This window comes from Impatiens glandulifera, chromosome 6 (assembly GCF_907164915.1).
Source record: "Impatiens glandulifera chromosome 6, dImpGla2.1, whole genome shotgun sequence".
Taxonomy (NCBI): domain Eukaryota; kingdom Viridiplantae; phylum Streptophyta; class Magnoliopsida; order Ericales; family Balsaminaceae; genus Impatiens; species Impatiens glandulifera.
Genome location: NC_061867.1, coordinates 22,852,453 through 22,866,955, shown reverse-complemented (window position 1 = coordinate 22,866,955; position 14,503 = coordinate 22,852,453).

Here is a 14,503-nt window from a genome sequence, read left to right as displayed (position 1 = left end):
CTAGTGATATAGTAAAGAAAATGTGTAGTCATTACAGACATCCTCGTTGTAAGTTTGGCCTAGGATATACAGAGGATAGCTCCAAAGATCCCCGTAGAGAAAGTAAGGCTTACAAGAAGTAACCTTCCCCTTATAAAATTCATTAAAATCTCCTGGACCGCTGAAGAAGAGCTGACCGCATACTATAGGGAAAAAAAGCTAAAGTACGACTATGTTGGTCCAACCGACTCTGAGAAATGGCTTGACCCTGTGAAACGAAAAGCCGAAATCCTCAAATATATGAAAACCTATCCTGAACCGAATATGTCAAACCCACGATCACCAAACCGAAGACCCCCACCATTTAGGACTTTTGTAGAAAAACCGAGATACACGAGACCGAGTGCCAAAAAGACGGTTAAAACCTTAGAAAAGAAGGTTGTCCGGATTGTCAAGGTTTGGATACTGAAGGGACTAATTGCATGTGGACCCAAGTAAATGTGGGTACCAAATAGTTGTAAATATGTACATTTTGCAGGATCCAAAGAAACGGCTAGGAAACTCTGAATGGTTCTTGGATAGCGGTTGCTCCAGGCACATGACCGGAAACAGCAATTTGCTAGCCGATATCAGAACAGTAACCGGTGCTTTAATCACCTTCGGTGACAACTCAAAAGGTAGAACTGTGGGCAAGGATAAGATTGTCCATGGTAACCTAACTATTGATAATGTACTTCTAGTTGAAAACCTACGTTTTAACTTGCTTAGCATTAGTCAAATGTGTGATGCTGGATACACGGTAGAATTTCTTAAACATGCATGCTTAGTTAAGAACTCTCAAGGTATCGTACTACTAACCGGAAATAGGATATATAACATTTACAAGGTAGACTGGAAAACTAGAATAGAATATCCTATATTCATGATAGCTAAGACTGATCAAACCTGGTTGTGGCATAAGAGACTAAACCATCTAAACATGAAAACTTTAAACTACATTCGCGGTAAAAAGCTAGTTGAGGGCATTCCTGACATAGTATTTAATCAAGATAAGGTTTGCTCAGCATGTCAAATGGGTAAACAAACTAGGTCAACCTTTAAGAGTAAAGGAAATATCCAATCTAGCCGATGCTTAGATCTTCTTCACATGGATTTATTTGGACCGATTCAGGTTGTTAGCCTAGGAGGTATGCTCTACACCATGGTAGTTATTGATGACTATTCTAGATTTACATGGGTAATATTTTTACCATCTAAACGTGAAACGGTATCAAACCTGATTACACTTCTTAAGCGCCTACAAAATGAAAAATCAACTCGCATTAATAGCATTCGAAGTGATCGAGGTACCGAATTTACCAATAGTACATTAACCGCATATCTTGATGAATCCGGTATTAGACACGAGTTGTCTAGTGCTAGGACTCCTCAACAAAATGGCCTGGCCGAGAGAAGAAACCGGACTCTCAAGGAAACCGCACGGTCCATGATAGCCGATTCCGGCATTGCTCAGAAATTTTGGGCTGAGGCTATCAACACTGCATGTTATACACAAAACCGGTCTTTAATAAACAAGTTTCACAACAAAACACCGTATGAGGTTTATTTCAACAGGGTTCCCAAAATTAAGTATCTCAAGATTTTCGGTTGTAAATGCTATATACATATAAATGGGAAAAACCAACTCACTGCTTTTGATGCAAAAACCGATACCGGGATCATGCTAGCATACTCAGCAGTAAGTAAAGCATATAGAGTGTATAATAATAGAACTGCAACCATGGAGGAAACAATTCACGTTGTTTTCGATGAATCGGTTGAAAGTAATACTGCTTCATGCTTTGATCTACACAACAGATTGGAAAATAACAATATTCACTCTGATAGTGAAGATGAGACTCCGGTCTTCAGGCGGTTTGTCCATGACCAAATGGGTAACATTGAAACCCAGCCGGATCAAGCTGTTCCACAACAGGAAGCTGACACTTCGGTCCAATCCGAGGAAGTCGGTCGGTCTGACAATCCTGTTCAGCCTACCGACATGTCTAGCCTTGATCAAGTAAACGGTAATTTGGTAGACATCCCTGAACTGAATCTCAGAAGAAACAGTAAACATCCTCTTGAGCAAATTATAGGTGACCCTTCAAAACCTGTTCGAACTAGGGGTCAACTTTTGGAAGGATACTTTAACTCCGCCTTTATATCCCAGATTGAGCCGAAAAGAATAGATGAAGCATTGTCAGATCCGGATTGGATCTTGGGAATGCAAGAAGAGCTAAACCAGTTCGAGAGTAGTAAAGTCTGGTACCTAGTCCCCAGACCGAAGGATCAATCGGTCATAGGAACAAGATGGGTATTTAGAAACAAACTCAATGAGGACGGTTTGGTCACGAGGAACAAAGCCAGATTAGTGGCACAAGGCTACAAACAGGAAGAAGGCATTGATTTTGAAGAATCATTTTCCCCTGTAGCTAGGATTGAAGCCATTAGAATTTTTCTAGCTTTTGCTGCTTTAAGGTTTTTCAAATGGATGTTAAGAGTGCATTTCTAAATGGTGACCTACGTGAAGAGGTGTATGTTGAACAACCACCCGGTTTCAAGAGTGCTGCATTTCCAAACCATGTATACCGATTAAATAAGGCTTTATACGGTCTAAAGCAAGCACCTAGAGCCTGGTATGATACACTAACCGCATTTCTATTACAGCATGATTTCACCATCGGTTCGGTGGATAAAACATTGTTTAAATTTGAAAAGAAGGAACATATCCTACTTGTTCAAATCTATGTAGATGATATCATTTTCGGTTCCACTGATCCTAAGCTATGTGATAAATTCTAAAAAATGATGACTGACAAGTTTGAAATGAGTATGATGGGAGAATTAAGCTTCTTCCTAGGTCTTCAGGTTAAAGAACTCAAGGAAGGAACTTTCATAAGCCAACCTAAGTATACCAAGGAGCTTCTAAAGAAGTTTGGAATGGACACATGCTCCTCAGCGGCTACTCCAATGAGCTCATCGATTAAATTGGACAGAGATGACGAGGGCCAATCGGTAGACCAGATCGCATACCGGGGCATCATCGGTTCTCTCCTATATCTGACAGCGAGTAGACCGGACATCCTGTTTGCAGTTGGTGTATGTAAGAGATTCCAAGCAAATCCAAAACAATCCCACTACACAGCCACAAAGAGGATACTGAAGTATCTAAAGGGCACACCTGATGTCGGTCTATGGTATCCAAAGGACTCCTCTTTTAATCTAACGAGCTACTCAGATGCAGACTATGCAGGCTGTAAGATCGACAGAAAAAGTACCAGCGGAACATGTCAGTTCCTAGGTGACCGGCTTGTCTCATGGCATAGCAAGAAACAGACATCGGTGGCCACATCCACTGCAGAGGCTGAATACTTGGCGGCCGGAAGCTGCTGCTCACAATTACTTTGGATACAACAACAACTGAAGGACTTCGGTGTCACAGCCGAAGAGTCCCCGATCTTCTGTGACAACACGAGTGCCATCGCAATAACATATAATCCAGTTCTCCATTCTAGGACCAAGCACATTGACATACAGCATCACTTCATCCGGGAACATGTCACACTGAAGCATATCCGGCTGGAATACGTATCGACTGATCAACAAGTAGACAATATTTTCACAAAGCCTCTACAGGAAGCTAAGTTCTCTCAATTCAGACTTACTCTCGGTTTAACCGACATTAGTCAGATCCTTCCTAAGGATGCTTAAAGGGAAACCGGTTCGGACAGATAAAACCGGTAGTTCCTCCTAAACTGTTGAACTTCAAATTTTCAAGATATCTATGGAAGAACCGCCCAGCTCATCAGATAGAGTAAACCGACCGGTTACTTGGTGCACGCACCAAATAACCGCATTGGGATGAACAACTGATGACTGACCGGTTCAGAAGCAGATTATCCTAGATTATTTGAATTTCAAACAAAAGTGGAATAATTATCAGTGTTTATAGATATCTGTTCTGAAACATTGCCTTTTCAAAGTAAAATGGTCGCACCTAAAAAGACATGAAGATTTGATGATATCTTTCACAGTCCAGGTCTATGACCAACACCCTATACTGCAAATATACCTATTTCATGCAATACATATTTATCTTGCAGTTAATAGACATCATCCCATTTAATACCTGGACAATAGGATAATCCCCAAACTAGTATTTAAGTAAATCAAACATTCACCAAAACATTCACAAGACAAAAGATCATCCTCTCACTAAGGCAAAAATGTCTCAGTTTCCCAACATCCTTCAGGTTGATTTTCAATCATGTTCAAACACAGAGCACTATGAGGTGTATAAGATAATCAAATCTCTGGAGGAAACCGGTCTTCGGTACTTCCTCGACGACAAACACACCATCTATCCTGAATCCATTATAGAGTTCTTCTATCACGCCAGGGTGTTCAGAGGGACCCCCCACTTTGAAACTCATATCCAATCTAAGGTGGGAGGCATCACCTTTGACTTCACGGAGAGGGACTTTGCGCGGTGCTTTAGCCTGCCAAAGCAAGGGTTGACGGATCTAGATGTTCCGGCCGACATAAAGGCCGAGATCTCCATTTCCCTCGCACGGTCTGACGAACCGGTTGAGGATCACGGTACAAAATCACACTTGAGAGCTGAATATCAGCTCCTCAATGATGTGATCGGTAAGAGCATCCTCGGGAAGGATGTCACAAATACCTACAGTACCTCGGCCTTCAACATGATGGCGGCTATAATCACCGGCACACCGGTGAACTGGTCAAGGGTGTTGTTTGACATCCTTATCTGGATGGTTGGCATCCGATCAGTCGGTCTCATTCCCCAACTAAGCTGCCTTCTTGTGGAGCTTGGTGTTCCAACCTGTCCCGGAGAAGGTTTGAACCAAGCCCAAGTGCTGACTAAGGAAGTAACCGACTCCTTTTATGAGCGGTTCGAGAGAGCTTGGAGGAGAAGAAACCGCCGCAACGGTGTCGTCAACTCTTATGCACACTGAGTCACTCCTTCCTGCACCCGGTCGTTTTGCTTCATGCACCGGGTGTATCTTTATTCAACCTATCTTTGATCGTTTCGGCTTGATCCATGTCCCCTTCGGCTTTATTTATGTTCCTTTTGATGTTATGCTTTCTTCATTGTTATTCATGCCTTTTCGGCACTGTCTTATGTTACTTTCGGTCTCCATTGATTAATCTCGGTTATGTTAGTATAATTAATGAAAAAAGAATCCCTAATTAATGAGATAACCCCCAACCACCTGAACATTTAATATCCAACTAATTTGGTTACTTCTCAACTAATACCTACTTCGGGCTCCGCAATCTGCCTCTTCCCCATGCACCTTGGAAACATAAAGATTCTTTTGTCTAATAAAACAAAACTGACAATCAATGGTTAGGTTTTCCCTCCAAAACCGATCCTATATAAGAAGCCATCTTCTAATCAACTTACCACATCCTAAAGCATAAAACACTTCTGAAATCTTTTGAATTCCATCTCTCTCAATACCGTAATCATGCCGAGCCGAACTTTGGGAAACTTTTTGAGCGTTGACTTCCACTCTTGTATGGAAGAGTGGGATGGAAATCTTGAAAAGGAGGTTATGTTTCAATCTCTAACTGCAACCGGTCTTCGACCCTTCCTCGAAGAGGCCGGTCCCATTCTCTTGGAATATGTCAAGGCCTTCTTTCGAAGCGCCTGCATCAGGGGAAATTATATCGTCTCTACCGTCAGAGACCACACCTTCTGGATTGATGAAGCCGAATTTGCTTCACTATTCGGCCTACCCACGGAAGGATTCTCTGAATTTCCAACAATAGAGGACCTTGCGGGATTTGAGCACGCACTATACCTCTCGGCCACCATTTATCTGGTGGAACACTTTGGGCCAAAAACCCAGCTCGCTAGTCACGGTCAACTTCTTCTCGAAATCGTGACTCGATCGATCCTATGTCAGTCACCGAATCAACGGTACTCTAGAAATACCTATAATATAATGACTCATATTATTGGCAAGACGGCCATCAACTGGTCAACGGTCATATTCGAAAACCTAAAGAACATGGTGCTGACCAAGAAAGGTCTCGGTTATGCACCACATATAAGTAAGCTGATTCTCGGGTACCGGCCAGAGTTTGGACCGGGTACACCGGCCTCCTTCTCGAACATACTTGACAAGGATTCGGTGGAAGAACGGATTTCCAGAATGTCTTTTCCATAGGCTGTACCTTTCCATTGCTTATGTATGCTTATTTCAATACCGATTTATTTGTCGGTCTTCTTTCTGCAACGTTTCTTGAATACAATCTCATTTCAGTTTAAATGGCCAAGTTTTCTTAACATTTAAATATCTAAGTAACTGATTAACATTATCAAAACAACCGCGTCCTTATCTGGTTTCAAAGAAAAACCGCTTAAACTCAAAAGATTGCAAAACTCTACATAACCGGTTAACTTTAGAAAACCGGTGCGTCAATCGGTCTCAAACAAAAGATTGCATCATCGATGGCGAAAGCAAAAGTTTTGGAGGGAAGCTTCCCGCTCAAAACCCCCCGCCCATGGATTGGCGCCTACTCCATTCCCGCCCATGGTTTGCCGCCCTTTCAGCTTGGAGGGAAATTTCCCGCCCAATGTTGATGGGACGGTTGGGCTTCCAAACCGCATCTATAAAAGGGACTCTCGGTCATTTTATTTCATTCTTACGCGATATTACTTTCTCTCTCTAAGCTCTCAAACTTTCTGAAGCGGTTATCTCTCAAACTTTCCCAAACTCTCTAAGATGGGACGCGATTCGGCTTTGTTTAAGCACTTGACTCAGGTGGATTTCGAGGAAATCTGACAAAAAGGCACGCGCGAGGCAAATGAGGTTATTGACTGGGTAGCCGAAACCGGTCTGGAGTATTTTCTCGGCGGCCCTCATGTTCTTTATAAGGATGCGGTTAAGGAATTTTTCGATACCGCAACTATCTCTGCCGATAAAATCACCGCAACTGTGTGCGGTACTAAAATAGAGCTCACCGAGGCATCGGTGGCAAAGAGCTTGTGTCTTCCAACGGCCGGCCAGGATGCAACGGCGGACATCGAGATCAAAACTTTTGAGGCAGCTTGCCAGATTCTCTTGGCGACTAAGGAGCCGATAAAAGTATCCGGTAGCAAATCTATGTTGAAACCGGAATATATTCCGATCTGTGATATCTTTGCAAGGGCGATTCTTGCACGGGGAGGAAACTATAGCAGCCTAACAAAGGACAAAATCAGGATGCTGATCGGCCTGATAGAGGGAACAAAGGTTAATTGGGCGAAGGCAGTGTTCCACAATCTGATGGACATGGTGAAACCGGACTCAAACCGGTCTTGGGGATACGCCGTTCCTCTCGGCAAGATCTTCATTCATCATAATATCAACATCGGTCCCGGCGTCACCATCTCCTCTCGAAGCCTGATACGGTCCAAACAATTCCTGGAAAGGAAGCAGCCGGCCCCCGGTTCCACAGGTGGCTGAAAGAAGGCAACCAGTAAGAAAGCGGCCCCAGCCAAAGAAAAGGCCGAAAGCAAAGGAAAAGAGAAAGTAACTTTCTCGGAACCGCTGCAGCAGACGGAGGATGAGGAGTCGGCTTCCAATTCTGAAAGAACCGATACAGAGAAGACCGATGACGAAAGATCGGCCAATGAAGAAGAGCATTCGGGCCAGAGCCCCAACAATGCCGGTCCTGACACAAATCCTGAGACCACCGAGGGTGGTGAAGAGGGTGGTGAAGAAGTCGATGATGAAGGCGGCAACAAAGATAATGAGGAGGCCGAAGAAGCAGAGGCTGATACGGTAACCCTGAAAGTCCTAAAGGGCACCATACTGCGAGCCGAGACGATTGAGGAGTTATATCTGGAATGGCACGAGCACCGGTTCGGCAAACCGTATGGGCAAATCCTACCGGACTACACAGACTTGGAATGCATCCATAGACTGAAGAGGGTGGAGGTCGTGATCATGGACCTCACAAAATCCAATACAATTGAAGGGGTACTACACCGGACCTACCTCTTAAAACCACAAGCACAACTACGGAAGCTAACCACACGCATCCGGAAGATTACGGAGAAGTTCGAAGAGGTGGGACCGGAAGACACATTAACACCGCGGGTGTTGGAAAGGCTTGAAAAACCAAAGAAGACCTTATTCAAGAAATTGACCGGCTGGAGGCAATATCCAGTCAAAGGGAAATACCGGTCTATACAACTCCCCGGATCGAAACGAGTCCGGATCACTGTCCAACACCTCCAAGGGAGAATGCGGCATCAGAAGAATCCGATGAAAGGGCGGATCCTCATCTCACCGGGCAATCTCCACTTACACAACCGGAAGTCTCCGAATCAGATTTCACAAAGGAATGGGTTGAGAGCCGCTTTCAAGAGTTTGAAATCTCCGAAGTTCTCCCTTTGAAGAAGAAATTCCATAGAACCGTTTGCTCGGCACTCAAGTTCGCCGACACCACAAGGTATCTTTTGGATAGAACTCAGGACCGGTTCTCAGAAATCGACGAAGATCAACGGGAAGAGGCGGCTCTGCGCGGTAAATATTTTAAGCGAACCGTGATTCTGGAAGATAGGACTTCCGAGTTACAAGAAAACTTTGACCGGCTTGAAAGAGAGACCTATCAACGACTGACGGAAGTTGCTAACGATCTGGTCGGCACAACACTCGGACGAGTTTCCGAGCTTGAGAAGAAGAATGTCGGTCTCGAAGACGAACTCAAGGCGCTCTCCGCTCAAGTTACCGAACTACTCCAGGCAAAGATAAACGCGGACGCGGCGGCAATAAAAGCTGATGCCCAAGCGGCTAAGAAGGTCCAGGACGAGCTGGACGCCGAAGCAAGAAAAGAAAAGGAGGTACCGCGACCGTCGCAACTTACCGCAGAGGAAGAGGAAGCCGAGCGGATTCGAAGGGCAGAGGCCAAGTTCCTAGGACTTGCAAAGAAGGCAGCCGCTCAGGCTGCGAAGGATGATGCGCGGTTGGAAAGGGAAAGACGGAGGCTGGAAAGTTTCGCAGAAGACAACAAGAAGAAAAAGGCGGCCTCCTCCGTTTCAGCTCCGACAAAGCGAAAGAGGGAACCTTCAAAGAAAGTTCAAATAGCCGACCTGCTCAATGAGGTCACTGAAACGGTCATTACGAGTATACCGCAGCAAGCTGCTCAAGTCTAAGAGGAGGTTGAAGAACAACTGCAGCCCTGGTCTACAAGACAACGTGTCTCCGAGCCGGCCAGTCGACCGCAACCGGTGAAGAATAAGTGGAACATATATGACTTCTCGGACTCGGAATAAGGACTCTCTTTTCTCTTTACTTTACTTGTCTTAGTACTTCAATATATTATTTTCGGTCATCTATCAAATATATAAAGCTATTTTTGAAACCGGCCTTCTTTTGCATCTCTACTTAGTTTTGATAATTTTAAATAAAATAATCAAAAAGGGAGAAATTGATATGATAAAAGAAAAAGACTCTTCCAAAATTTTTCTCAAAATTTTTCGAAAAATTCTCCTAAGTCAGTTTCAAAAATCCGGACAAACAAAACAACCGGCCTACGGTTGCAAACTTACATGATTTTGAAAATTTTAAATAAAATAATCAAAAAGGGAGAAATTGTTAGATAAAATTAGACCGGTTCAAATAAACCTAACTTAAATAAACCTTCCATGCAGGAACAAAGAACCGGACCGGACAAACAAAAGAACCGGCTAAGAAAACTAGCCGGTCAAGCTACTAAACTGACCAAGAATACTTGGAATATGACCGCACAAAGAAATGATCGGTCAAAGCTTAAAAACGGAAACATCAGACAACCGACCGGCCACAAGGCAAAGGAATAACCGGAAGAAGTCCGGTTACATCACACATACCTAAAGCCACCCGGTTAAGTCAAATGACCGACCAGTACAAGAAGATAATTCGGGTATCTGTTGAGAATGATACCAAAGGAACAGACTGAACATTTCCATATCCATACAAGTCTGAGGAAAGTCTGCAGGCTGCAGAAGACAGTCCTGCCGGATCTTTCCACTTCGGGATAAGTCAGAAAGGAGATCTTCCAAGTACAGACAACTGTCTAACAGACAGTATCTACATTGAGTAAAAGACAAACCCAGCAGGTTTGTCTTACACACCGGAAGAACAGACTGCCAGGTCTGAGGTTGACCGTCAGGTCTGGAAAGGTGACCGCAGGTTCTGAATCAATGAATCACTGAACCTCTGCATCTCTGCTCAGCCAATCAGATTCAAGGTAGTGAAATATGACCGTTGGCATATTTCACTTATAAAAAGGGGCAGTTGAAGAAGAGTAAATGCGGGACAAGCGCGACACATATAGAAAGCATTTAATTTACAAGTGAAAACAGTGTGTTCTCTCTCTAGAAAGGCTAGTGTTAAAGTTGAAGTGTTTAACTTACAATTCCGGTACAAATTATAAGAGTATTATCGAGTAGGAAATAAGTCTCGATCGGATTGTATTTGTATTCCTTAGTGAATATCCTTCTCGCGGTTTCGAGAAGAAGGGGTGACGTAGGAGTTTTATCTCCGAACATCCATAACATCGGTCTTGTTATTTACTTTCTGCCGACTCCATTGTCTAACCGATTTACACTAACTTAACTACACCGCTCTAAACTGACTCTATATTATCCATACCGAACCACCAGGTTACCGAAACCGACCCACCATTTTTCAAACCTTCATCATCCGAAACCGGCCTTGCCTATTATACAAGTGTGCTGCTTCAATCTGAAAGCAAACCCCTTCCGCACTTGAACCTAGTTCAAGGGTTTGTGACAAGTTGTGTAGTATTGAAACCCCGGTGTTAATCTCTAACCGGATTAACCACCACCCTTCGAGTGAGAACCGCTAACCGGTCCAACCCCGGTCCTCCAGCGGCTACCTAGATCCTAACAGCTATCTAAACATTTTCTTTTAAGATATTCATCTTTGGGGAGGATATTGAGACATAATATATTTAGAAAATATTTTATTTAAAGTTTTATCATCTATTTGTACAATTATATAGAATATTAGGATAGTTTTATATTTTTACTTTTTTCTTTTGAAAAAAATCCATTTATATTTAAAATGAAAAAAATCGTTTAAGCACAACAATAAAGCATGACATGAAAATAAAAAAATAAAAAAATATGAAAAAACAATACTTAATAAGATATCAAGTTCAAGCTCGTAAATTATCGAGAAGAACGATTAACTCCCGACAAACTCTATTGACTTTTCTAAACGAATCTTAGAAAACATCATAACAATAGTATTATGAATGATACGAATCAGACGACTACGATCATTGAAAGTTCGACAATTTTCTCCAACTAGATAGTCCACCAAAGAATAATTAAGATGGTAACCCAAATATGTAGATCTATCATATCAAACGCATCAATCTAAATTTTCAGCAAATACATAAAGACTCGGGTATCATCCAATGAATCAAAATAATACTTCACAAAAGAATCTAAATAATAGTCACCCCTCGACAATACAAAAGTAAGTGAGTTGGCGATTCAACAACTTCTTGACACATACGACTAGGCATAAAATAACATTATTTTATGCCCATATCATATGTTAAAATTCCACCATAAATAACTCTACATCCAAAAACAAAATCTTCGATGAAATTTTTGACTTCCAAAATTTTACTCAACAAATATTGAGATAATATTATATTTGAATAAACTTATAAAAGGAATATCATTTTTTAAAAACAAAATTTAATTGTATGAACGATTTTAATTAAAACCAGTAATTATTGTTGACTACTTAGTACTTTAGTACTTATGCATTGTTCATATTTTCTAAAATGAATTAAGATTTTTATTTATTTATAATTTGTGAATTTGTATTTGTTTGGAATAAACCAATCACAAATAAAAACGTTTAGAACTAAGGTCTAATACCACTATGTTGAGAATAAAACAGATTAATCACCATATTTGTGATAATAAATTATTCCCCACTTGATTAGATATTTAGGAGCGAGAAACAACAAATATAAAAGGAAATGTAAATGAACCAAGAATAACAAGAATTTGATGTGGAAAACCTCCTCAAATTAAGGAGTAAAAACCACGAGATTTTTGTCTTAAAGAAGCTTCACTATAATCAAATGTTAAACACGAAACAAATGAAGATAAGATGATAGGATCGGCTTTATCAATAGAGATGGGGGTCTGGCGATTGATGAAAGCTTAAGAAAAACGTTTTGAAAGAAATCTTGTTAGGGATTTAATTCACTTTCTATTCTACGCAAACCCTTATAATCACTTGATACATAATCAAGTGCGGAAATATTTACTTAGGTTTGAAGCTTAGTATCAAGAATGAGAAGATGAAAGAAAGGAACAGCACAACAGTTTGTTTATGGATGTTCGTAACAAACTCTCCTACATCACCCCTTCTTCCAACCACCGGAAGGATTCACTATAATATGCTTTGAATCAAATACAGTTCGCACGAATAGCTCACTATTGAACAGAACAGACTCTGTCCAACTTACAATATGATGAAGAATATCACTCAGCTAAAACGATTCTTTGATTCTAACTCTCTCTTGATAAATACACAGTAAAGCAAGAAAGCAGCTAACAGTTTCAATAATTTGAGTATCAATAATAATAGATTGATCGTTTGGCTTGTTCACTCAAAGTTTTGGCCGTTCGTCCGTTGTCCTTTAGATTCTTTAAATAAGGAACAGATACCAACGGTAGAATCTTCATAATGACACGTGGCGAGCTTCCATTGGAACGCCTCCATAGTACACAACAAACTCTAAATATAAGAATCGCGGCCGTACACAATAGGTAGTGTGCCGAATATTCTCCAGAAATGTACCTGCAAAACAAGTAGTGTGAAGGATATTCGCTTACGTGACATTGGTTGATTGGTTACAGCTGACTGTCGTACTAATCTTCACTAGAAAGTGGAGCAGGGGTAGAGTACAGCTAAAGCACGTGGGTAGGCGGGTGCTACCTTCAAGAAACTACTTAAGCATGGAATTAGACGTATTTCAATTAGACGACCTCGTCTAATGAAATGAAACGTCCCCGTCTAATAACATGATCCATTAGACCTCCGAGTCTAATAGGATTAGACTTCATGTCTAATTACAATCACTTCAGACTAATCTGAAGAAGTTAGACTGCACGTCTAACTCCACAAGTTAGACTGCACGTCTAATTACGGATCCCTTCAGACTAATCTGAAGGAGTTAGACTGCACGTCTAACTTTCTCGTTCCATTAGACTGCACGTCTAACTTCACGAGTTAGACTGGACGTCTAATTACGGATCCCTTCAGACTAATCTGAAGGAGTTAGACTGCACGTCTAACTTTCTCTTTCCATTAGACTGCACGTCTAACTCCACGAGTTAGACTGCATGTCTAATTACACTAGTTAGATTGCACATCTAACACCGCTTAGTTAGACTGCACATCTAACTTTCTTCAGTTAGACTGCACGTCTAACTCCACTTGTTAGACTGCACGTCTAACTTCGTGTATCTAATGCCAAAATCGGTCTAATGAACCTCATTAGAACCAAGTCTATTGAAATCTGATTTCGATACACCTGCATCAAAAACAATTAGACGCATAGATTATCCATTCATCATTTCATCATCAAAATTCCAATAGTCAAACTATTTCAACATTTAGTCAAAATAATTTGACCCAACATAAGAGATAAACAAAGAAAATATCTCATTATCTTTCTACAAGTGTATTCTAGATGACTATAAGGTGTATTTTGATAAGGTCACTTCCTCTATCTATTATAGAAGAACGAGGACAACTCAAGAGTCATTTTCTATTAAGACAACTATGCCCCTTTTTAACACAAAAGGACTCTTGTGCTTCTAGACTTCTAGCTTTTAGACTTATGAGCTTCTAAACTTCTGGGATTCTTAAATAGGATGGTTTTTTATTACATAGTTGGAAGCCCAAAAAAATAACCCAACAAACTCTCCCATCACAACTATGGAAGGGTTGTTGTCAAACCCACGGTTGAACAAAAAACTCAAACTTTCCATTTGGTAGTGCTTTGGTTAGCATATCAGCGTCATTATCATTTGTATGCACTTTCTCTAAAACCAACAATTTTTCATCTAGAAAATCACGTATCCAATGATACTTCGCATCAATGTGCTTCGATCTAGAGTGAAATATTGAGTTTTTCGCAAGATAATTTTCACTTTGACTATCACAAAAAGCACGTATTTATCCTGCACCAAACCAAGTTCAGATAATAATTTCTTAACCCAAATTACTTTACAAGCTTCAGTTGCTGCATTAAGTTTAGCTTCAACGGTTGATAACATAAAACATTTTTTAAGCATGTATGTCCAATAAATAAATCCCCCTACAAAAGTAATCAAATAACCAGAATCGGTACAACCAACTAAATCCGGACTCTCAACTCCAAGGCACGATCTCAAACTTGATGTACCTCGAAGATATAATAT